General features: G+C 36.8%; 1 protein-coding gene and 1 long non-coding RNA gene across 5 annotated transcripts in view; one reads left to right on the forward strand and one right to left on the reverse strand.

The window, feature by feature from the left end:
* Positions 1-26,296, forward strand: part of LRRC4C (leucine rich repeat containing 4C) — a 1,194,683-nt gene that overhangs the window by 529,037 nt on the left and 639,350 nt on the right. The window lies entirely within an intron of this gene.
* LOC132677301 (uncharacterized) lies at positions 4,927-10,296 on the reverse strand. The gene is made up of 3 exons (XR_009609262.1): positions 10,007-10,296; positions 6,456-6,521; positions 4,927-5,003 (listed from the first exon to the last, which is right to left on the reverse strand). It is a non-coding gene; the product is annotated as an uncharacterized LOC132677301 (long non-coding RNA).

Below are 26,296 nucleotides of genomic sequence, written 5' to 3' on the forward strand. Positions count from 1 at the left end.
TTGAAATAAAAGAACTTTTTCCAATTCTTTTTATGAGAAAGTTGATGTTGTGGATACGCTACTTAGTTTCCTTGAGGGAACAACATTTCCAAATAAGTGAAAATTGTTTTTCAGCAAAGAATCGCTTCCAAGTTGGTTAAAACTGGTTCTACATTCTACTTTAATCTTACATTAAATGCAGATGTGGAAAAATGTAATATATTTTTAATCTTTAGACATCCACATGCAATAGATTGTGTACTGTCATTCAGATAAAAATTTTAATTATATATATGTGTGTATATGTATATATATATGTGTGTGTATATGTATATTTATATTACATATATATGTATATTTTTTTTAAAGAGAGAGAAAGAGAGAGAGAGCACATGAGTAGGGGAGAGGGGCAGAGAGACAGAGAGAGACCAAGAATCCTAAGCAGACTCCACACTCAGTGCAGAGCCTTATGCGGGGCTGGGTCCCCTGACCATGGGATCAAGACCTGAGCCAAAATGGAAAGTCAGATGCTCAACTGACTGAACCACCCAGACACCCCCAAATTTAGTTACTTTAAAAATATGCTTTCTACTTATGGAAACAAATAAGTACTTAGAAGACAAAACACAAATCAATAAAGCTTACACAATCCAACATAAAATACAAATTTTAATGTAGATTATCATTGATAACCTTCGTTTATGTATGTGTCTATGTGTGAGAATGAAAACCTTAAAATTCATAGTCACCTCTATTTTATGAATTCATGAATACATGTGTTTGTAATGTTTCAGAACTATAGAATTTTCACAAGTTGTCTGTCCTTTTAGTCAAATGACAGAACCTAGTAATGAAATGACACTTGTGTTGGTTTGAAATCCACTGGTGGCTTTGTGAAATTGGTTTTGATTACTGGTACTAAGGTCTAATTCTTTGTAAAAATATATATTTCCTTTAAAGATAACATCTAAAATTTAAATGTTAAAATAAAGGAGAAACATGGGAAAACAAGTTTAATAAATAATTTTCATTATAATGATAATCAATTTTCTAGTCAGTACCTTATAAAGAACCATAAGGAGAGAGGATGCAAACACAGCTATAAAAATGGGCACAACATTATTAATATTCCTAAAGAATTGGCAAAGGTGTCGTTATTAGTTCAAACTTTGCACGTACTCTGGTAGTGCTTTGCATACAGAAAATAGATGTTACATAAAGCACACCTTGGGGGAGGCAGTAGACTTATCTTTTAATTCCTGTTGCAACTAAACATCAAACTCTATAAGGTTAACAATCTATGAGTCACTCTAGTCTGGGTGATGCTTCCAGTAACAATTGCACGATCTCAGTGTTTTTAAACAAACTAAGTTTATTTTTTTCCCCTTCTACAAGTTCAAAGTGGGTCATCAAGATTTCTGCTCCACATCTTATTCAAATACTCAGTATTTTTTGTAAACTAAAGTTAGATCTAAAAAGTTGATTATATTCGGGTTTAATAACTGAGCAAAAACATATTTTGTAGGTGGTGCTATATAATTCCTGTTTTAGCATATCAGGAAGCACATGTGATCATCCTATTTTAGGTGATGCTAGGTTTGATCAGTAGGTCAACAAAGAGAGTCTGACCTTGCTGTTTTTCCAAATGGATTTAGAGTCCACTGATGATTGTTGTCTGAATCAATTATATCATTTTGGTTTGTGAAATGGTAATTTTTCTAATTCTGTTATTCTGTAATTATTGACTGGAAGACTTCTATGGAGAAGGGCTTCTCAACAACTAGGGCTCCCCCTGCCATATTTATTGAGATATAAAGGACACATAACATTGTGTAAATTTAAGATGTACACCATGATGACTGGATACATGTGTCCACATGAGTGGATAAAGAAGATGTGGCATATATACATACACACTTACATAGACACACAATGAGATATTTTTCAGCCATGAAAAAGAAGTAAATTGTGTGATTTGTGACAACATGGATGGACCTTGAGAGTATTATGCTAAGTGAAATAAGTCAGAGAAAGACAAATATGATACGATCTCACTTACATGCGGAATTAAAAAAAAAAGCCAGATTCAGACAGTACTATGGTGGTTTCCAGGGGCTGGAAAATGGAGGAAAACAGGAGATGTTGATTAAATGGTACAAACTTGTAGCTATGAGGTGAGTGACTTTTGGATATCTAATGTATAGCATGTTTACTATGGCTAACAATATCATATTGTATACTTTAAAGTTGCTAAGAAAGTAGATCTTATATGTTCTCAACACACACACACGCACACACACACACACGCACACGTGCACACGCACCCACACACACAACACGTAGTTATGTGAGGCGATGGAATTGTTACCTAACTAGGACTCTTTAATTACCAAGAAATTCATTCATACAGAGTCAAAGAAGGATGCTTCCTTAATAATTTCCCTTTTATTGTCAGTTTTCACAGTAAAGACTTGGTGCCCTAGTTACCTCTAATGGCACTAATTTTTGTTTGTGTATTTGTACTTTGCAGAAGATCAGAGGAGAGAGGAAGGAAGAAGGAAGAAGAAAACACATTAATGAACAAGGCTATTTATGTAGATTTTGGATTTTTTATTTCTTCACTTAGTATAGACTTTATAGTATTCTAATACTGATTTCATTTTAACTTTAAGAAGTTTTCTGTACATATTTAATAAAGAGAGATTTCTACTGACATAGATTTTAATAACAAAAGATGTTGAGTATCTTTGGTAATTAGTTTGATTCAGGACCCAATTTAAAAAAAAAAAAATCAGTAGTTGAGGATTAAGCTAGCCTAACAACTAGAAATGCATGTTGTTATAGATCAATGAATGAAAATAATATATTAAAGAATAAGCCATATTTATAATCTATTCATTACTATAAAATCAAATTAACATTCAAAATGAATAGTTAGTCCAAAATCTGTCTTTCATGAACCTACAGAACATATGTACAGATTCAGAAGCTGATACATATTTCAAGATTGTGCATTCTGGAGAGTCTATCTGGACTCTGTAGGTGTTATTTCAATATGTTTGAAAATTAATGTATAATACATTTTAAGATATAAAATTAAACTGGTTTCCATGTTTGATCTACTCCATCTCTTTGATGTAAATTAACATTCATCTGTATGGATTTGCAAGAATCAGAAGTAACAATTCTGACCACCTGTCACGTAGCACATAGCTTTTAAACCAAAGCAATCTCTTTTCAGAATGAATGCCATATTTGTCAGTCTAACATGAAGATAGAGGGGTTTTGGGCAAATTGTTTTTCTATTCCCAAACCCTTGCTTTCACTTTCTATATACTATCATTGTATCTTGCTTTTTACCTCTGCTGTGTAGCCACTAAAGAGAAAATGAAAGCTAATGTCATGTGCAAAAGTGGACCTTTCAATCATTTCCCTCTCATAGCTCAATTTAGACATTTCTCTAGAATTGACGTGTGGACATTCAAATGGAATCTGGCCACTTATTATTTACCACATTAAATATTTAATGTTATCATGCCTCCGATTTGCATTTGAGTTGGGTGTGAGTGGTGAACCTGAGTAAGGGCAGGAAATAATACGGATTCTATTGCTGTCATCACCTGGGCTTGCATCACAGATGGGAATCATGGGAAGCCGACAGATATTAAGATTCTTTGTATTATCTAATAAGCAGGACATATCCAAGGAATGACTGTATCTTTGCTCCTTAATTTTTTAAAGGAATTTCCCTATTTTCTGCACTTCTGAACAAAAAAGAAAATTAAACACGCTAATGAGTATATTAAACATTACAGATGTAAAGTCTGTGACTATAGCCAAAGTTTCGTCAATAGGACTATTCTAGGGCTAAGCGATCTTGAGAACATGGATTTCACCACTGAAATCTCTGGCAGCAGTTTGGATTCTAAATGAAGTGGAATCAATATTTGGTTCATTTATTTAATTACCAAATACTTGGTATAATTTAGATAAATAAATGTAAATGCAATATTGATTGTTGACTTAATAATTACAATACGTCCTGAGACAAGCCTTCAAATATGTAGAAGGGCAATGTTCAATACATGATTTCTTCCATTTTCTGCCCACATTCTAGGGTAGCCGACTTTATATCCAGCCACCATAACTTCTTCAATAATTGGTATGTGTGAAGCCTATCTATCTCTTCCCAGCCAAAACCCTATGCACTCCACATTATGCAGCCCTCCAAACTGTGGGGCGATTCTGGGAGTAGTGATACCCTCAGGGAATTTCAAGTTGATAGGGAATCAATAAGGGCTTTGATAAATAAATACGCAACATGAAACCTAGTACATTGTAGATGCCAAAATATATTTGTTGAATTTGTTGTTGAGGGATACGTACTCTGGCCAAGCAGATACAGCCTTTTGGAGTTAATCACCTTGTAAGAACTGCAAGGTTTCAAGAAGCCTACCTTTCAGCATTTTTGGTATCTTTGTCTTCAGTAAGATACCAGATAATAGCATGAAATCTGGAGAGTTTGCTGATGATATTGCCTTCTTGATAGTGGAGCTGTTTACAATTCCATTTGGAGTTTAAATGTAGCTCAAAAATAATTACAGAGCTCATACATCAGAGGATGTAAATAGATAAAGCAGCTTTTTTACATGTCCCAAATATAAACTACAGGATCCTTGGCCTTTGAGGCAAAGCATGGCTTTGGATAATAGGAATAGGACTGCTACCTACCACACTGGGCATAGTCTGGTAGTTGCATAACAATGCCTTTATTCCCTACATACTGAAACTTAGATCTTGCATTTCTTGCTTCTTGTCAGGCCCACATTTACATTCTCTAAGAAGACTTTAGCAATCCAAAAAAAGTCAGAGCTCATATTTTAGCTAAATAAGTTCTGAGCAGTACTTTTAAACTTAGCAATTACATTATTCATTACTCAACAGTGCATTCGTGTGTCAGGAGTGGTGTCTAGTAATGAATTTATTTATGGCATGAAAGTAAGCCAAAATACGAACACTTTGGTCTATATTGAAAAGAGATTTTTTTTTAATCAGAAAATTCAGAAGCAATTCAATGAACACCTACAGGTTTTTTTTCCCAAGAACTTAAATTTAGTATTGTATACATCTTCCACATAGATCGTATGAGAATCAATTTTTACCTACAATCAGAATTACAAAGTGCCTTTCAGAACTCAACATATCCTAAACTACAGGAGTATCTCTCTACTCCTTCATGATTAGAACATTTCTTTCATAGTGCTAGTTCATGTTCCACATATAAATATTAATCTCATTATTTTATTTTGAAGTCAAACATATTATTTAACCCCAATATTTTGAATACCGTAACCAAAAGTCACTTTCTATAGGGATCCTCTAGCCACTAACATGAGTTAAGTATTTAATGCCTAAGAGAGATTTTCTTTTCTTACTTTATAGTAACAAAAGAGGGGATACCTGGGTGGTTAGTGGGTTGGGCATCCGAATTCAGCTCAGGTCATGACCTCGTAGTTTGTGGGTTGTAGTGCTGCATAGGGCTCTGTGCTGACAGCTCAGAGCCTGGAGCCTGCTTTTGGTTCTGTGTCTCCCTCTCTCTCTGCCCCTCCCCCCGCTTGCATTTTCTCTCTCTCTCTCTCTCTCTCTCTCTCTCTCTCTCAAAAATAAATAAACATTAAAAAGCTTTCAAGTAACAAAAGAGAAATAAAATAAAAAGAATGATAGCCAAAGCTCTAAATATATATATATATATATTTATGTTTATATTTATATTATTTATATTTATATTTATATTTTAGAGTGTAATGCTAAATGAAATAAGTCATAGAGAGAAAGACAGATACCATATGTTTTCATTCTTATGTGGATCCTGAGAAACTTGGTGGAGGACCATGGGGGAGGGGAAGGGAAAAAAAAAAATTAAAGGTTAGAGAGGGAGGGAGCCAAAACATAAGAGACTCTTAAGAACTGTGAACAAATGGAGGGTTGATGAGGGGTGGGAGGGAGGGGAGGGGGGGTAGTGGGTATTGGGGAGGGCACCTGTTGGAGTGAGCACTGGGTGTTGTATGGAAACCAATTTGACAATAAATTTCATATTAAAAAAAAAGAATGATAGCCAAAGCTCTAAATATATATATTTATGTTTATATTTTATTTATATTTATAACTGGTTTTAGATTGAGTTTGGCAATGAATCCATGAATTCAGAATATTTCTATATCGAAGTATTCATATTAATTTTGCTTATATCTTATACAAATTTTTTATATTTATAAATAGGTGATAATATGTGATCATATAAATCTTTCAGATGTTCGTCTAGTTTATGTCCACATTTTTCTCATTATAATTCCGACCAGTCACCTGTAGGAGTGAGCCACTAAAATCATGTTTATTCTATAAGACAGTACCCCTCCCTGTTCACAGCTGGTTAAAGTTAAAGGAGAGCATACACTGATTTAAGACTAGGTAGTTACATTTCTCTTTTGAAGATTTGGAGTTGCATCTCAGAGACTTTTGTTAACCTCTCCCAAGTTGTTGAACTGGAAAGTGACAAAAAAAAAAAAAAACACCATAAAACAATAAACCTGATTATTATTTGCAGTGTGCAACGCAAAGCAGAAATAGCTAATGAGGGGATATGGGAATGGAAAGACACCAAGATGTCGCACAGTGAGACTGAGATTCACAATGTAGCCACCTTGGTTCCAAAGGCTTTCAGATTTGTGTCTATACCTGAGCAGCATGGCTCAGGTAAGGAAATACCTCTCATGTAATAAACTCAATTTCATGGAAGCACGTTTTAGAGGATTTCGATCCTATGCAACCAAAAAAGTGTTTTCTTAGAAATGCATATTCACTAACTGTTTGCATATATACTAGATCCTAGGCTAAAATTTCTGAGAAAAAAAATGTGACAAGGCAGCCCCACTGATGCTCCAGTGTTATCCCATGTAGAGAAGGAGGAAGGCAATGAGAGAGGGGGTGCCTAGGTGGCTCAGTTGGTTAAGTATCTAACTCTTGATTTCAGCTTAGGTCATGATCTCACAGTTTGTGAGTTTGAGCCCTGCATGAGGCTCTTTGCTGACAGTGTGGAGCCTGCTTGGGATTCCTGGTCTCCCTTTCTCTATGCCCCTCCCCCACTCACACTATCCCTCTCTCTCTCCCTCTCTCTCTCTCTCTCTCTCTCTCTCTCTCTCAAAATAAATACACACACTCTCTCTCTCACACGCACAAAATAAAGAAAGAAACTTAAAAAAAAGGCAGCCAATGAGAAGTGAAAGTGAGTGTGAATAGTAAATAGTTGCATCACAGTCTCTTAAGCACTGGAGTAACAGTAAATGTTACATTTTATAAGTGAGGACAGAATTTGAGACATTGGGATGTACCTCACAACTTTTCAGTCTTGGATAAGTAGGAAATCCCTAGGCAGAGAAAGGGGAGAAGGAGTTTCCAAGTAGCAGGGGGGATAGCATTTAAGAAGATACAGAAGTGAGCAAGAGGTTGGAATGCCTATTGGGACATAAGGTTGAAAAGATAGAGTGATGTCAGAATGTAAAGGCCTTGAATTGTATCCTAATGTATTTGGCCTGTATCCCATAGGCCATAGGTAGTGTGATCATATGCCCCAGTTTGTCAGGAACTGTTTTAATTTATACTTGCCGTGTTGATATAATTATTAACAGCACCCTCTTTTTCATTCTCAAAAGTGTCACAGTTTATGCAATGTAGTATTTGGTCATTATTCCTGTAGGGAGCTATTAAAAGAGTTTTGGCTGGAAAATAACATGAGTAAATTTTTTTACAGCTACCAATCTTGGAATTGTGTAGAGCTCCAAATGAAGGACCGGTCTAGTCAAATCCAGACCTTATGGCCTGTTTTCCTAAATAAAGTTTTATTGAAACAGTCATTCCCAAATTTTACTTGCTCTCTATGGCTGTTTTCATGACTCGATTATACAGTTGAATGATTGTGATAGAGATCATTTGGTCTGCAAAGATGAAAAAAATTACTATCTGGCTTTTTACAGAAAATTTTGCTGGCCCTCACTGTAGAGCAACAATGAAGAAGGTAAAACCAGTGTAGGAGGATTTGATTGAATCATAAGGTTTTTTTGTTTAATGTATGAGTATATGTCTTTTTCATTCCCACTAATATTTGAGTATTGGTACCAAGTGGCAGATCTATTAATATACAGACATTTGAATAGTGACATTTTGTTTTGAGGTGTTTTTCATATGGGCAGAGATGTTTTACTAGGAGCCTTAGCAAAACCCTACAGGGGCGCCTGGGTGGCTCAGTCGGTTAAGCGTCCGACTTCAGCTCAAGTCACGATCTCACGGTCCGTGAGTTCCAGCCCCGCGTCAGGCTCTGTGGTGATAGCTCAGAGCCTGGAGCCTGCTTCCGATTCTGTGTCTCCCTCTCTCTCTGCCCCTCCCCCGTTCATGCTCTGTCTCTGTCTCAAAAATAAATAAACGTTAAAAAAAAAAAAATTAAAAAAAAAAACCTACAAAGGTGCTTAAACTCTTATATCTAGAATCAAAAAGATATTTTAAGGTCGTTTTATTCCAAAGTTTCTTGTCCAGTAGGAACATCCCAATTGCCATTCAAAGTCCAAAATAAATAAACCTCAAATGTGAAAGTAATTACAGAGAAGGTCACACAAAATGAGTATAAACAGTTCAGGCTGAAACGACCTCAATGGCACAAACCATAAGAAGAGTAATTAGCAGCCCCACCCTTACCTTTTTTTCTTGGAATGAAGAGCATGTGGCAGTTGTGATTGGTTTTCTTTGCTCTGACCCAAAGCACCAAAAACCCAATACATCTTGTTCTTAAACACTTTGCAAAGAAAAAGCATTTGTGTTTGAGTTGCCACTGGCCTCAGAACTGAGTGAGACATGTGTCCAGGATTGTTGTTATATAAGATATATAATAAAGAGGACTGAATTTAGTTAGATTATAAAGCAGAGAGAACAATACTTCCTTACATTCACAAGAGCCTTATAAATATTACAAAGCACTAACATAATATTTTATTTTTCGTTCTCCCAAACCATGTAGTATAATATGTACTGGACAAGATTCTGTGTATCAAGAGGTTATAATATTATTTGCAGATAGAAAGACTGAGTCTCAGAAGGGTGGTATGGTTTTTCTAAGTCCTTGTAACTGGAGCAAGCTGAAGATCTCAGGCTTTTAGAATTCAAGAATATTGCTTATTTTCTGGCCCTTGTGCAAGGACCTCCCATTATCTTACTTTTTATCTTTTCCTTAATACTTGTGATATAATACGGGCATTTTGATCTAGAGCTAGAAATAAATTATATACTTTATTTGAATTAATATCTAAGTAACGCCATAATTTCTGCCAATTATGAATGTAGATAATAAACCATAGTCAGATTGGTGGTTCCTGTGACTTTTTCATTAAAAACATCAGTTTTAATATCCCATTAGAGTGGTGTCAGATACCACAAAATATCATTTATACTCATCACTACTTTGAAATCATTATAGTTATTAGATTTTCTGCTAGATGTGGTTATTTAATGCATTAATAAAGATGCGCATATATTCTTATGTCAACAAAATTTTAACATATTGATAATGGTTTAATAATATATAATTTATGTTCTCCGTAATGCTATGTGTTGGATTTTTAAAATTTAAAAACATTAACCTGAGGGGCCCCTGGGTGGCTTAGTTGGTTAAACCTCTGACTCTCGATTGAGGCTCAGGTCATGATCTCACAGTATGTGAGTTCAAGCCCCATGTAGGGCTGACAGTGCAGAGCCTACTTGAGATTCTCTCTCTCTGTCTCTCTGCCCCTCCCCTGCTCTCTATCCCACTCTCAAAATAAGTGAATAAACTTAAAAAAATTAATAAATAAAAACATTAACTTGAGAAGGGACACATAAGTGTCAGCAAGGGAACCATGGCATAAGAAATCAAACTCCTCCCAGGGTCCACAATATCTATTCAGTTAGCTATTACTATGTAATTAATCACCCCAGAATTTAATACCTAAAAACAATGACAGCTGTCAGTAGTCTTTCTCATGCTTCTTGAGTTTGACTGGGATTCATCTTGGTTGTAATAACACCGGGTCTGTCATGTTATATCTAGATGCTGGCTGGAGCTGGACTCATCTCATCTTCCCCATTCTCAGATTTGACAGTTGATGTTGGCAGTTGGCTAGAATTTAAGCTGGGCTTGTTGGCAGTTACACCCACAGGAGGCTATTTGGTTTTCTCAAAGTAGGGTACCTAATTCCAAGAATTAGCATCCCAAGAGATCCAGACAGAAGCCATATTGTCTTTAGGATCTAGACTTAGAAGTTACCTTATATCACTTCCTCCATAGTTATGAGTTTGTGCAGATATGAGTTTGTGCAGACCAGGAAAATTACACAGACCCCAACTTTCTAAAAGATGAGTGATAACATCACATCATATGTGCATTTGGAATAAGATGTGTTTGAGTGGCCTCCTAGAAAAATACAATCTACTATAATGTTCCAAGGTTTTCCATGCTTCTGAATCTTTCACATGGTATATATTATTTAAATTTGCTTGCATTATTTCTTTAATTTTTTACTCCTGTTTTTCCTTTAAACCCAAAGTAAAGCAGGAATTCTGCAAACCTTTCATGAACAATTCCTGCCCCCAACAATTTATTTGTACCATTGTGTGCATATGTGTGTGCTACTGTATTAGTTTAAACTTTTCTCTATTTGGGAGTTCACTTAATAAATTCTAGGGCTTATTTGTTAATAGCTCTTTCCTCTTTTTTGTGAGTTTTTTAAGGACAGGTTCAGAGATTTTACTTATTTCCCCTACATGTCTACTTACTAATTATGCATTAATATGCAACTAATGCTTGTGAAATAAATGCTCTTTCAAATTCATCCTGTTGCTGCCTATTAGAATAAGTCAGCTGCCATCAAAAGAGTTAATGTCCACTGTATTGAAAGATGTGAGACTCACATCTAGTTATAGGGTAGCAACAGCTTCATTAGCTGGTTCCTTCCACAGCTGAAAAATAAGTTCAAGGAGACATCGTACCCCAGCCTAACCAAATGGCATCACGGATTCTTACAGATTTTGTGAATAACGTCACCCCTGCCTCTAAACCAAAGGCAGAGTCACCACAAAACATTGCTGAAAACCTGAGAACATAATTTCTCCAAAAGAGATCAAAGTGCTTAGATAAAGCAGATGAAATACTGAGCCATAAATTAAGGGATCAATTGTATGAGATTATTTTAAAATACAAGTACTTAAGATGTGTGACTTTCTGACACAGCATCAAATGACATGTTGAAAGAGACCAAAAGTTCATGAGATATTTCATTTTAAATCCCAGTAAAGCAAGAAAAATTAACCTTGGAGAGGACCAAACCTATTCATATTAATGTTAAAAAAAATGTATCATCTCCAAGACTCCTATGAAGCATGAACTCTGGCTGTTACACAAGCTTAATTTGTTTGCTTATTTGTTTGTTTTCTACAAGATGAAAAAGGTAGACAAGCTCACTGAAAAAATTATAGGAAATCCACAGCATTTGCTATGTTTAGTAATAAGAATTAAAAAGAAACCTCTGTCATGAAGAGATTCAAACAGAGGTAGACTATTTTCTAGGTTTTACGACTATGAGTCGATGTGCAACAAGCATCTGTTTCTATGTAACCGTGATGGATCTCTCAATTGAGAAACACATATTCACAAAATTGGCAGAGGCACACCTGGGTGGCTCAGTTGGTTGGGTGTCAGATTTTGGCTCAGGTCATGATCTCACAGTTCATGGGTTCGAACCCCGCAGTGGACTCTGTGCTGACAGCTCAGAGCCTGGAGGCTGCTTTGGATTCTGTGTCTCCCTTTCTCTCTGTCCTTCCTATGCTCATTCAATCTCTCTCTCTCTCTCTCTCTCTCTCTCTCTCTCTCTCTCTCTCTCTCTTTCTCCCTCTCTCCCTCTCAAAAATAAATAAACATTGAAAAAAATTTATTTACGTTTATTTTTTGAGAGAGATAGAGAGACAGAGCACAAATTGGGGAGGGGCAGAGAGAGAAGGAGACACAGAATCTGAAGCAGGCTCCAGGCTCTGAGCTGTCAGCACAGAGCCCGACTCAGGGCTCGAACTCACAAACTGTGAGATCATGACCTGAGCTGAAGTCAGTTGCTTAACCGACTGAGCCACCCAGGCACACCCCAAAAAAAAGAATTTTAAAAACAAAGTTTGCAGAGAAGATCAGCTTGGAAAGAGAGTTGTTTGTTTTTTTAATGTTTATTTTTAAGACAGAGAGAGACAGAGTATGAGCGGGGGAGGGCCAGAGAGAAAGAGAGGGAGGGAGAGAGAGAGAGAGAGAGAGAGAGAGAGAGAGAAAGAGAGAGACAGAATCTGAAGCAGGCTCCAGGCTCTGAGCTGTCAACGCATAGCCTCACATGGGGTTCGAACCCATGAACTATGAGATCATGACCTCAGCCAAAATCTGGCTCGCAACCAACCATGAGATCATGACCTGAGCTGAAGTTGGACGCTCAACCAGTGACTGAGCCACCCATGTGCCCTGAAAGAGAAGTTTGAGCTAAACTCACTATCAGTGAATAACAACAGATTGTCTGTGAGACTGAGATGTGCTACTCCACCATCCTAGAGGAAATGCCAGTGCATGTAGCTCTCTTATTTAAGTAATCAAATAAGGGTTTATTTCCCCCATCAAATGAGGGTTCCTAGAAGTAATATTTATTTGTGCTAAAAAGATGATCACAATGTGCAGTTTACTCTATTACTTGGAGATTTTTGAATATTGTCTCAATGTTCCCAACACATTGGAAGTATGAATGGATATCAAAATGACCTCATTTGTAAGCCTAGTAAGAAATGATGTATTGGCTTTATTTTCTTTGGAATTAGACTGATAGAGGTGGAAACACTTGAACAAAATATATCATCCTGAGAATATTTCTTTTGTGTAGATATTTGTCCTAGTTCTGAGAAAATTTTAGTAGCTTTTTTATCATTTATTTTAATTATTGTGAACTTAAAACCAAAAAAAAAAGTAAAAAGAAATCATTTTATAATCTGTCATTTTATACTAACAAGACAATCTTGATTGTATTGGTTATTAGGCTTAATGTAAGAGGAGTTTTTAACTGGTTACCTTTTGTAGAAATAGGAGTCAGATGACTTCTCATTGTTATTTATTTAATATACAAGTGAGTTCTGAGAGTAACTGACCCATCCTTTTGCCCTCGGTGTCTTTATTCACTGAGTGCCCACTGAGAACAGCATCTCCCTCCAGGTTCTCTTACCAGTCCGTGCCCCAAGCCTCTCTCCAGATATAGTGCCATCTGCTGGAAGAAACAGATACTCTGGCTCCATTGCAAACCCAGTGAATCTCAGTCTCTAGAGATGAGATCTGTGCATTGATACTTTACAAAGGCTTCCCAAATGATTCTAATGTGCAGCCAGGTCACAACACCCTAGAAAGCATACACTGGCCTCTTTACTTCCAAATTTTAGCAGTTCCTCTACAATTCTAACATTTGAGGGTAGATGCTCTTCTGATGAAAAAGGGGAAAATGATGTGAAAGACATTATTTTCCAAATATGGGAGGCATGATGTGACATTGTAGCTGAGGAAATAATCCCTGAGTTTCATTCTTCCTAAAGTAGGGAATATGTGCTCTCGTTTTTCATGACCCATTTAAACAGGGCAGCTCACAGGGGCTAAATGTGGGCTAGGTAGGCAGAGAATAATCTTTCCCTGCTGAAAGTAATGAATGGTGAGTTGAGAAGCATTATTGGAAATGCATCACAACCTTACATATTTGTTTAAATGGAGCTATGGTCAAAATACATGTACAAAAGAAACGCCTGTGCAGTTTGATTGTGAGCTATGAGATTTATTTTGTATTTTAGGTGTGGGGCTGTGACAATAAAACCCCAGTGCAATAAATAAATCTTTATCAACTTATACAGAGCTATCAGGAGATACTTCTTATTCCCCTGGAAAGGGCCATGTTCTCATATTGTACATTTTCTATCTGCTTTAACTTCCTGATCTTGAATCTAATAATGACCAACTGGCTTTTCTGATACCTTGTGATAGTCCTTCTGGAAGGAATTTAAATAGCATGCTAAACAGTAATTCTTATAGACATCACATTCTTCTCTGTCATGTCAGTGGTGCAAAAACTGGTTATTGCAATCTAGTTTTCACAAATATTCTGTTTCATGATGGGCAATTTCTTGCCTTGGATTCTTACCACAAGAAACACGAAATGTGAAATGTTTATTAGAAACGCATAACTCTAAATGAGACTTCAATAGATGCAAAACAGTTAAAAGGATTTAGTATTACATTCTCCTTTCTGCTGTATAGGAAATAAATGAGGCACAGATTTAAAAATAAAGTTAAGTAAGAGCATGAACCAAGAATATTGTCTTAATTGTTCAGTTCATGCTGTGTAGGTGAGCAGTAATGAATCAATGTATTGGAAAGTGAGAAAGTCACCCACAATTTTGGGGGAAAACTCAGTAATATTTTTAAAAATTCCTGTTTGACTTGTTACATATAGAAGAAAAAAAACATGTTTCTGTTTTAAAAAGCAGCTATGCTTGGTTTCTCCAAAGTATACCAGATGCTTTATTCCTTGCAGTAACGTTCTTTCTTATGTGCAATGGTAGAGGAGGGAACATAGTTCATTTGCAAGTTGCGGGTATAGCTACGTTGTTCTGTAACTCAGAACCATCTCTAAGCTTCTAAACCTACCAGCTGAGATATTCCATCTGGTGGTAGAAAGATTTTGGATACAGAATGTCTGAAGATCCAGATACTAAGCTATTGTTCCAAGCTAATACACAAAGTGCTAGCCAGCACTGACTCACTGCTCTAGCTAGTTGCATGCCTGAGTTCATGTAATTAGCATAACAGCAGGTTATGGTGGTTCTTTATTATTATTTTTATTATTTCCATTTGGTAGAGGTAGAAACTGAGACTTATTTGGCGTGAGTGACTTTTTCAAAGACACACTGCTATTGAGTAGAATTTGAACACAGATCTTTCTAATCCTAAACATGAGGATTTCACTAGACTTCTAAACTGTTAATTGCTTTCAATCCCAATACTGTATGTTCTGGAGAATAACCTTGAGATATTTTCCTTCAGCATCATTATCATAAATTATAAGTTTAACTTACAGTGAATAAAAAACAGATGTAAAGATGGATTTTGTTTAAAATTGGGGATTCTAGTTCTAGTTTTTATCTAGTAGACTGAAAACACTAATAAAAGTGTTGTGATTCTGATATTCAAAGTAAGATGCTCAGAGAAATCAAAGTGAGATATGTAAACTGAATGTTTGTATGTATGCATTCATACAACATACAGAAAATGGGTTTTAGCTTTTTCACTGTTCATATAGACAACTAGAATATAAACTTTATGACATAGTATATGGGCCTCCCTTGATTTGTAGCATGTCATCAAAGCTCACACCGTAGCTGGCATTTTGTATAGTTTCAGAATATATTTTAGGGTATAAATGTATATGATTTACCAGATCTGGCATAGGTATAGTTATACACTAAAATATTGAAGTGGTGGTCTATGAGAGAAACCATTTTAATAGCAGGAGTCCACTATTATTCCCACAACAAGGGAGAGGGTATAGAAAAATGTTTAGAATGTAATTGATGCTCAAATAATAATCAGAATAATATAAAATTATTGCCAACATGGAACAGTTATCTTTTTTTAATTTCTTTTTTACATTTATTTATTTTTGAGAGACAGAGAGAGACAGAGTGTGAGCCGGGGAGGGGCAGAGAGAGAGGGAGACACAGAATCCAAAGCAGGCTCCAGGCTCCAAGATGTCAGCACAGAGCCCAACGCGAACCCACGAACTGTGAGATCATGACCTGAGCCAAAGTCGGATGCTTAACTGACTGAGCCACCCAGGTGCCCCAGAACAATTATCTTTGATTCTATAAGTGGACCAATCATGAACTTACAGACTTTTCTTCCAACTATGGAATTAAATAGTTTGTGCTAGAATATATATTTAAGATTCTTAGATAAGCAGGAAAAGAAAATGTCTATTGTGCTTTTGTAACTTTCAGCCAGTGGTACATATGCCATAGATATAGCATTCTTTACACCACGACATGACATCCACATATCACCGATCCACTTACTACATAGCACACTCAAAATGGTAGCCATCTCTGGTTAAGGCTGTTGATTGTCAAGTTCTAGTGAAAACCAAATGAGAGATTAGATTTGGAATTATTCTGAAAGCTATAAAATACTATAGAGCTATTATATTTTTATATAACTTTAACATTCTCTACCTGCCTTATTGTTTTCTTTTTATTTGGTGTTATGCACATTTAAAAATGGGAGATCCTTAAGGATGAGACTTTGTCCTGTTTTTCATTAAACAGTGCCTGGTACATGGTAGGGCTTCAATAATAATAGCAGTAGATGCCATTCTTGAAAGCTGATAAGGATTTCAATGCACAATTCATGAATTCGTGATTAATTTGTTTTACCTTTTCATTTTCTTGAAAAAATTGGTTTGTATTTGTTTCAGGTAGTCCCACCATGTGCTCAGAGTAATTTTTTTTAAACTTCTTTCCATTTCAGTTTCCTTAATTCATAAATGGGGATAGTCCACACTCCCCACAGGTTTGTTTTCATAGCTGAAATGAGATAATGTGTTTGAAAACGATCTTAAGCTCTCAAGAGTCCATCAAATATTTTTATTGACACTAGTAAGCTAAAGTTATATAAGGGACCAAAAAATTATCTTGTTTCTGCAACCAAAATACTTCCTTAGAGAAGAACAGAAAGTTATTTTCTTCTCTATCACTTCTATAAGTCCATATAGGGAGAAGGAAACAATATGGCCCAGAAAAGCATAGTCTCTTAAATATCATTATGAGTATTATGAAATATAGTTTTGATTTTTGTCTTTAAAAATCCATAGAAGTAATAATTTCTAGACTTTTTAATTGCAACTTTTAATATATATTATTAAGCATAAAAGTAATCTCAAGAGATGATCTATTAATATTTTAAGTGCTGACTAGGCATGGGAAGTAGGCAGTCCACTTTTCCTTGAAACTTGGTTGTTGTAGGTAGTTCTCTGAGGTTGGAAAATAGAAACAAACGGGAAGAAATTCTCCTGCTCTAGAGTGTTGATTTGGATTCAGGGCTGCAGAACTAAATCTTTTAAAGCTTATAATGAAAATCACCATCTGAGTTTTTATGCTGACTCATCTTAAAATGGTGTGTTAACAATGTGGGCATCACAGGGGTTTTTGCCATAAAAAGAGGACAGAAAGGGCCCTCCAACTGCTTCCTGTGAAGGTAAACTTCTCATCTTCTGATTTCTCTATTCCACCAACCTGGTCAGAATGAAATTTTCAAAGTTGAAGCCTGAGCCCAGTGACCACAGTGATTAAAATCAACTTCTCTGTTGCTTTCCCAGAGTTATTGTACTAAGCAGTATCTTATTTTGGTGGGTCTTTATTTATTCCTCTGCCCCACCCCCATAATCTTCATAAACATCCCCCAGTCACCCAAGTACAGACATAGTTCAAGTTAAAACAGTGTGCTTGCAATGCACATGCTCTCAGGATAAGCCTCTTAGGCTTCCTTAAATCCAGTTGACTATTCCCAAGTGCTTCCATGAAAATATTCTGGAGCTTTCCATAGATCTCTCCTTTCTGGGCTTTGAAAAATGCCAAAAGATGTGTATTTCATGAGCTAGCATGAGATTCTCTCACTAGATCATGCAAAATGTCAAAGTCATGTGGATTTTCCCAAACCATCTCCCTGGTGCATTGCCAAAGTGACATTATCTAATGAGCATGCTGGCTGGGGGGAGGTGAGCTGATGTGTGCATCAAGTGCACTTGTCATAGATGCAGACCTCTGAAAGGGTGGCTTTCAAGTCTGACTTGCAAATTGGATATGCCCTTCATTTTGGATTAGCCTCCAATTTAAATTCAACTGTTGTTATTTCTGTTTTAGCATTGTATGCAATCTGATGGAAGGCCTTGAATAAAATCTCAATCCCAGAAAATCCTCTCTTTTAACGTAATGCTAGGAAGCAACTTTGGTAAGGTAAAACGAAATACACAGCAAATGGCATTGCCTTACCAATAGAACCTGCCTTTTCTTTTCCAAAATTGATGTATTTGTACCTTTGAGCGGCCTGTAAGAACAAGAAATAATTAATAAGGAAACTAATAAGAAAACTGAACATGTCCTTTAACTTCTAGAAGAGTAATAGTGATACTAATAATTATAGAAGATAAACGTTCTCATAAGTTTCTTATTCAACTCTCACCATCACACCCAGAGACAATACTATTGCAAGTTTATAGGTGAGGAAATGATGCCTTGTAGAGATCAACTAACTTGTCCAAAGTCTCATCAGAGGGCTAGTGAGAAGTAGGTCAAAGTCCCATTTTATTATTCTACAGTCTCATCTATCTGTCTTACTAAATTGCAGACATGTATAGAATATAGTGACTAAAATGGCTATAAGTTATTCAATACTTACAATGTCAAAAAAGCAGCACTGTGTTTGCAACAAGGCAAATATAATCTCCAGCCTTAGCCTAGCTGAAAAACAAAACAAAACAAGTGATTAAAGTACCATTTAAGTTTTGGAAGGGAATAGATAGGGCATTCTGACATCATATAGCAGGAGAATCCAACATGCTCTGTGAGGAAATATGTTCAGTCAAGACTGAAAATTGAATAGAAGAATTTGGCCAAATGAAGATGGGGATAGGGAATGTGAGGTGAGGTGGAGGAAGTCTGAGTAAAACGAATGACAAAGTATTGGGTTTGAGAAAACACACAAGTTACCACAGAAAATTAAAGGTAGTTTGTTAGACTACAGAGTGGGTAACGGGGATGATATTGATGGAATATAGAGCTTCAGAAGGACGCAGTGGTCATACTGTAGAGTGTTTATAGGATTATTATTGTGCTAAATGCTGTGCTAAAAACCATGATTTTTCTGGCCTTTACAACAATGGTACAAGTTAGGTAACATCACACTGAAAGGATTCAGAGCAAGTTTCCCCAAAATGTGTCCCTTTGGCATGTGGACTATTTTGAGCCAAAGGCAGTAGAGACCCTATGAAGTCAAAAGAAACTTTTCTCATTCCTACCTAAAAGAATCTAAGTTGTGGTGCTTTCCCAGAATAAGAGTTATTACTAGAAATAAATTTTATCTAAGACTCCTCTGTATGGCAGGGAAAACATCTACTTTTCTTCTTACTGCCCTGTGAAATGTCCTCTTTCCCTTTTAATGTCCCCGGTTTCTATCCTATTTCGTATTTTAGGATGCTGTATACACCTCATTTTACTTCCTGTCTTTGAGCCTCTCATGAATGTTGGATTTATTGATCTCCTCTCAATCTGTCTCAAATCATTTTAATTCTTAGACCAGCCAGAAGAACCTTTGAATGATGTAAAAAAAAATTTTCCTCCCCCCAGCAACACCATTTTACCACTAGAGAGGCTGGAGCTCACAGAATTAAGGTAGTCACAACACTTTTGTCTTGATCCAAAGCTCTGGACCATGATGGTATCCCACACTGTTGGCATACCGTTTCACTTAGATCTACCAATGGACAGGGATGAGGAGTCAAATTGTCTTCCTGCTTGATCTTTACTACAAATATGAAAGATGACCCCAAACACAAGTCTAGTCAATTCATTCTGTGATGACAAGTGGGATCATGCAGTTTTAATTATAGCATAATTGAAAATGTACATGATTTTTGTGAAACTTTTCAACCAAGGACATCATTAACATTTAATGCTTTACCCACATTTATCCAACTTTGTAGATTTGACATTTTATACTTTGCTGACCTTTTTGAGTTGTTAAAAGGAAATATCCTTTTTGTATTCCCTTCACTCTGTTAGAGGAAAAGAAAGCCAACTGTATTAGTATTTATAGAAAAAAATGAAGGGAAAAAAGATAAAGACCACATTTCTTACTACTTTTTTTTTTTTTTTTTTGCTTTAAAGTAGAATTATCCTGGGCTTTCAACCAGAGACTTTGGGTTGCTCCGTTATTGATCTGTCTGTTCTATATAAAGATCAGACCATATGCATCTGTCCAAATTGGCAAGGATTCATTTGTAGTCCTTGCCTTTTATACTTGTATTTGTTGCTTATTGCTACAGTCTCACACAGAAAATTTAATAGAATAAATCTCCATATTTCATCCAATAGATTAAAATAACCACAATTTTTCCAAACACATATAATGTAATTACCTTATGATCTAGATAGTTCTCACATCTCTGGAAAAGTGATTATGTCCCTAATCATGTATTTTAAATTAACCCTGTGAATTACTAAGACTCTGCACAAATTTACAATGTGTGTGTGTGTCTGTGTGTGTGTGTGTGTGTGTGCACGCACCTGCACGCACGTGCGTGTGTGTTGAGGTGGTCCACACACCACCAGGTAATTCTCAGACAACATCTCAATCCTGACAGTATCAGCCTGGAGATAGCATCACATTCCAACAGGTGAAGGGTTCAGTCCCAGAAGACTGTCCCCCAACCCCAAATTCAGATGCCAATTACAGGTCCCGGTTGTCATCTGTGCTTTTGACCAACCGGCTAGTGATTGAAGTTCTAACGACCCTCTCCTTGGGTTCAATTAATTTCCTAGAGTTGCTCACAGAACCCAGAGAAACATTATACTTACTACATCACTGGTTTATTATAAAAGGATATCACTCAGGAAGAGCCGGATGGAAGAGATGCCTAGGGCAACGTATGGTGAAAGACTCTGGGGTTTTCATGCCTTCTTTGAGCACCACTTAGCCAAATCTCCCTTTGCTCACCAACCTGGAAGTTCTCTGAACCTACTCCTTTTGGGGTTTTATGTAGGCTTCATTACATAGGCACCGTAGATTAAATCGCTTACCATTGGTGATTGAATTCAATCTCCAGCCCCTCTCCTCTTTGCCATACACATGATTTGCTCAGATAAAATATATTTCTAGTAATATCTCCTCCTGTGTCTGCTATTTCTTAAAAATAACCATTTCAAGATAAACCTTATACAAAAGAGGCATATTTGGTGTGGCAAATTCTGCTCCCTTTCAAGACCAAATGTAATAGTGGTCCAAATATTCAAATTGGTCCAAATATTCAAGACCAAATGTAATATAATATTGCTTACCATAAACATAATTTTACTATTAGTCTCCTAGTTTTATTTCCTACTGTTATTGCAATTTGATTTTCTATTTGTACTTTGTATAGAAAAAAAAAATTTTACCTTAACCCTAAAGGTGATTTTTTTTAAAATTTTGTCTTTCTGGTGTTAAGAAGAAAACCATAGCCCTTAAATGTAATCACTTATGTTAAGGCCCCACATCAGTTAACCAACTAAATCTAACTTAACTGCAGAAATGTAATCAAACCAGCCAAACTGGGATTTCCTAGTCAACAGGAGGAGGTAATCTGCTAAGACCCTTCCATTTCTCTTAGGAGGGCAATCTTGCCTAAAATAATGCATTCCTTGCTGATAATTTCCTTTGTTCTATTCCTTTTTTGCTTTAAAAACTTTTTCCTTTCTGCAGCTCTAAGAGGCCACCTTCTATTTGCTAGATAGGGCACCACTAGATTCATGAATCATTTCATAAAGTGAATTAGATCTTTAAATTTACTCAGTTGAATTGTGGTTTTTTTGTTGTTTTTGTTTTTGACACTAATATCCTTTGAGTTTTATTTCTTTGGATGAGAACCAAGTGCTGTTTCCTCAAAGATAGCCCACATATTGGGATTTGAGGAATACTTTTTACTTTCGTTAAATCCCTTTTTTAGGTTAAAAAGTTACTTGAGCCAAATGGTGGTTTAAACAGCTATCTATCATGTATCCTCTTGTATAATACTGTACCATGTATCTTTTATACATGAAAGGGGATAAATGCTGAACATAGAGATTATGGAAAACTTGTTTCAAAGCCAAGAATCTGAAAATATGAATCTATGAAATATCTTAGTCCAGGGAGAACAAAGCTATCTCATTGCAGTGCTGATTAATTACTAGTGTCTTCCTAGCGTAGTAGCTAAGAATTTGTAGCCATGTATTTGCATACTTTGAATGAGTATCATGATCCATTGGGGATGTCTGTCTTGGGCACAAAATAGGAAAAGGTAAGCCCCATGTTTTTCAATTTTGCCTTAGCTGCAGGAAGTTGGTCTAAATCAGGGGCCAACAAGCTTTTTCTATAATGGAACAGGGAGTAAATATGTTATGTATTGCAGGCCATACAGTCTTCATTGCAACCACTTTGCCACTGTAGTAGTAAAACAACCAAATAACAATACACAGATGAATAGACATTCTGTGTTCCAGTAAAATTTTACTTACAAAAAAGGTAGAGGGCCAGATTTTGCCCATAGGCTCATATAGTTTGCTGATCCCTGATCTGAATAGTATATCATGTAGCTTCATTTGAATGATATTCATATCATGATTTTTGAGAATGTGAGACTATTCACCTGGCCCTATATTTGGTGGCAGTCTTATATGTCTGTGTATCACCTAGCAAGAAAAAAATTCATAAAAGCCCATACTTTTTCAGTTTGTATGTCTCCAACTAGGTGAAATGAGGGAGCACTCGTACATATTATGGCATAAATTAGTACTCATCACGCACATGGTTTTTATCATTTTTTCTCATTATTATAATTATCTTTCCTTGTATTGAATAACTGCATTTCTGGGTGACCTAAATCTAGTATAGGTTTTATTTTTTTTTTTTATTTTTTTAATGTTTATTTATTTTTGACAGAGAGAGACAGAGCATGAGTGGGGGAGGGGCAGAGAGAGAGGGAGACACAGAATCTGAAGTGGGCTCCAGGATCTGAGCTGTCAGCACAGACCCCGACACGGGGCTCGAACCCATGGACCACAGGATCATGCCCTGAGCCGAAGTCGGATGCTCAACTGACTCAGCCACCAGGTGCCCCTAGGTTCTATTTTTGATAGAAGAAGGATGGCGTGCAATAGTTGCTGGAACATGAGGCTATAGTAGTAAAAAGTGTTTGGGTTACAAGTCACATGAAAGTAACTCAAAGAGACTAGGGAAATTATCATAAGGATGCCATAATGTCTTTTAAAAACTAGAAGTTAATTTAAGTTATACCTGACCTTCTGATCACTATTAACCATTTCATGAACAGCAACAGGACTCATTTCCATCTTTAATCTCTACTTGTATCTGTGTATTTGCTTTATTCTTCCCTCTTATGTGCCAGACTAATTTCCTTCCTATCTCTAATCCACTTGAAGAGAAATATGGCTGCCAGAAGTCTCTGAAGGTGTAGTCTTAGCCTCAGAAAAAGATGGACTCTTCCTTGATTCTACTTTAATTTCTGAGAAGGGACTCTTGGGTCAAATACCTTTCTTGGGCTGATTGAACCATGGGCAGTGGTTCTGAGAAAAGGGCTGTAATGCAGATTGGGGAACAACCCTGAGCCATCTATGCTATGGATAGCTGACAGAGATAACAAAATGGCTACACCTGGATGACCCATGAGGCTATGAGACATGTTCTCATGAAAGAGATTCTGTACAAAGGAAGTACTAAAGAAACACATGTCTTATTAACTGGCTTAGAAAATGTCTTGTCTTTTAAATTCTTGTTTAGCATAGTAAATTAGCCTCTCCATTTTCTTGAAAAATGTCCTAAAAGTTGAGCACTTCTTTTTTTTTTAAATTTTTTTAAACATTTATTTATTTTTGAGATAGAGAGAGAGCATGAAGAGGGGAGGGTCAGAGAAAGAGGGAGACACAGAATCTGAAACAGGCTCCAGGCTCTGAACTGTCAGCACAGAGCCCAACGCAGGGCTTGAACCCAGGACCGTGAGATCATGACCTGAGCCGAAGTCGGACGCTTAACCAACTGAGCCACCCAGGCGCCCCACAGTTGAGCGCTTCTAAGGCATCGTCTTCTGAGTGTTTGGAAATACCTTGTGACATTCTTGGTAAGCAGATCATGGGTGGAAATGAATTAGTTTGTGCTTTGTTGTTGGGCCAATGAGCCTTAGGCTGAAAGGCTACTCTGGTGAGGACAGTGGAATTGAATGTGAAGGATCCGATTAGCTCTGCTCAACTTTTGTGCTCTGTTTAAGCTACACAATAATTCCATCTTCTCTTCACTGCGATGATAATTTTCAGTGCCTGAATCTCAGACTCTATTGCAAGTAGCAAATGATTATCCAAAATATTGTGTGCCCTGTTGAAGGACCTCAAGGCACCAGTGACCCTATCTCAGAAGAAATCACTTGTGTCACAGGCAAATTAAAAATGTTGTCTGTGTGTGAGGGTAAACTGCTACTTAATAACCGCCCCTTCGTAAGGAATAGCATTTTTAGATGAAAACGATGGCTCATAATGGAAGTACTGAAGAGGTGTGTGTGGCTTTTCTCTCATGCTTCCTCAGAAGCAAGATCTGTCCCACGGGAGATAAGGAACTGTGTTTCCAGGTGACAGGACCAGGACAACAACATTCAGGTGCTTTACTCATCTTCTGTGGTGTTCTTTTATTTCTAAGGGACTTTTAGTATGGGAACCTCTCTCTCAGAAGAAAAGATAGCTGAGAAATTACTTTCTGAGTGCCACCTGGAGGACATGGGCGTCATCAACCCTTGTGTTTCTATCACTAAGTTGTTTGGGATTCCACACAATGATACAAAGGTTAATATTTAAACTAATAAGGTAAAAAAAAATAAAAGAATCTAATAAGATATTATAAAAACAGCAAAAATATATTTGGGTTTGTTTTTAAATTTTTGCATTTAATAAATTATTTCCATTTTCCAGAAACATTCCCATGTAAGTTGGCTGATAACTGAAATTATGGACTTCTATAAGTAACGAGCACTGACTTACTCCGCTAAGGAGTAAGCAGCATAGCTCTTCCCAAGACTGTGGTGTCTTCTTGGGGACATGTTCTCTCGTGACTTCTCTCATTGCTTTTCCATATTCATCTCTTGACCACACTCCTGGATCTTACTCCTTCAGGACTCCTCACTTCTTTGTTCTTTGTCCTATTCCCAGATTGTCCCTAAACCTTAATCACAATTTAGATTTTTGTAGTCGGATTTAACTGAATTTTGCATAATGTGGAGATGAATAATAAATTTCACACATCCTTATTCATCATAAAACTAGAACTTTCTTGGCAGAGTTTCCTTCAGGGGTGACGTTTCTCCTCAGGCCCCAGCTTTCCTACACTGTTGAAACCTTTACCCTCTTCTGCATACCCTGGATCTCAGAAAGTATTTTACTTCTAGGTGATTTGGCTTTTCCTTTTCCTATGTTCGTCCATCTCAGCTATGCTCTGAGGGTGTTTTTTATATGATTTTTTTAAATTTTTTTTTCTTTTTTAACGTTTATTTATTTTTGAGACAGAGAGAGACAGAGCATGAACAGGAGAGGGTCAGAGAGAGGGAGACACAGAATCTGAAACAGGCTCCAGGCTCCGAGCCATCAGCCCAGAGCCCGACTCGGGGCTCGAACTCACGGACCGCGAGATTGTGACCTGAGCTGAAGTCTGACGCTCAACCGACTGAGCCACCCAGGCGCCCCGGGTGTTTTTTATATGATGTAAATGGTCCATGAAAGTGTTGTAATATATAAAGACCTTACTTTCCCCTAAGTGTTCTTCAACCCCTTTCAAGGAGCACCTTTGTTTACATCCTCCATAAAAATGTTCTTATATGGTTACAATTACAAGATATACTGGAAGGTTTAAGTTGAGGTGAAATCTATACAGCACAAAATTATCCACTTAAAAATGAATGACTCAGTGGCATTTAGAACACTTACAGTATTGTCCAGTCATCATTGCTATCTAGTTCCAAAACATTTCCAAGCTCCCAAATTAAAATTCTGCTCATTAAGCAGCAACTCCCTGTAATGGGTGTTGAATTGTATCCTCCCCCAAAAATGATTTGTTAAGGTTCTAATCCCCAGTACTTCAGAATGCAGTCTTGTTTGGATAGAGGATTGTTGCAGATGTGACTAGTTGAGATATGGTTGTCCTGGATTAGGTGAGTTACTGATCCAGTATGGCTAGTGTTCTTGTAAGAAGACAGCCATGTGAAGGCAGACACCCTGGGAGAATGCGATTGCAAAGGCAGAGAAGGACTTCTGCAGCTGGGAACCAGGTACACCGAAGATCGTGGGCAAGCCCACAGAAACTAGGATGAAGGAAGGAAGGATTCCCTTCAGGTTTCAGAAGGAC

The sequence above is a fragment of the Panthera onca genome, chromosome D1 (genome assembly GCF_046562875.1).
Source record: "Panthera onca isolate mPanOnc1 chromosome D1, mPanOnc1 haplotype 2, whole genome shotgun sequence".
In the NCBI taxonomy this organism is placed as follows: Eukaryota; Metazoa; Chordata; class Mammalia; order Carnivora; family Felidae; genus Panthera; species Panthera onca.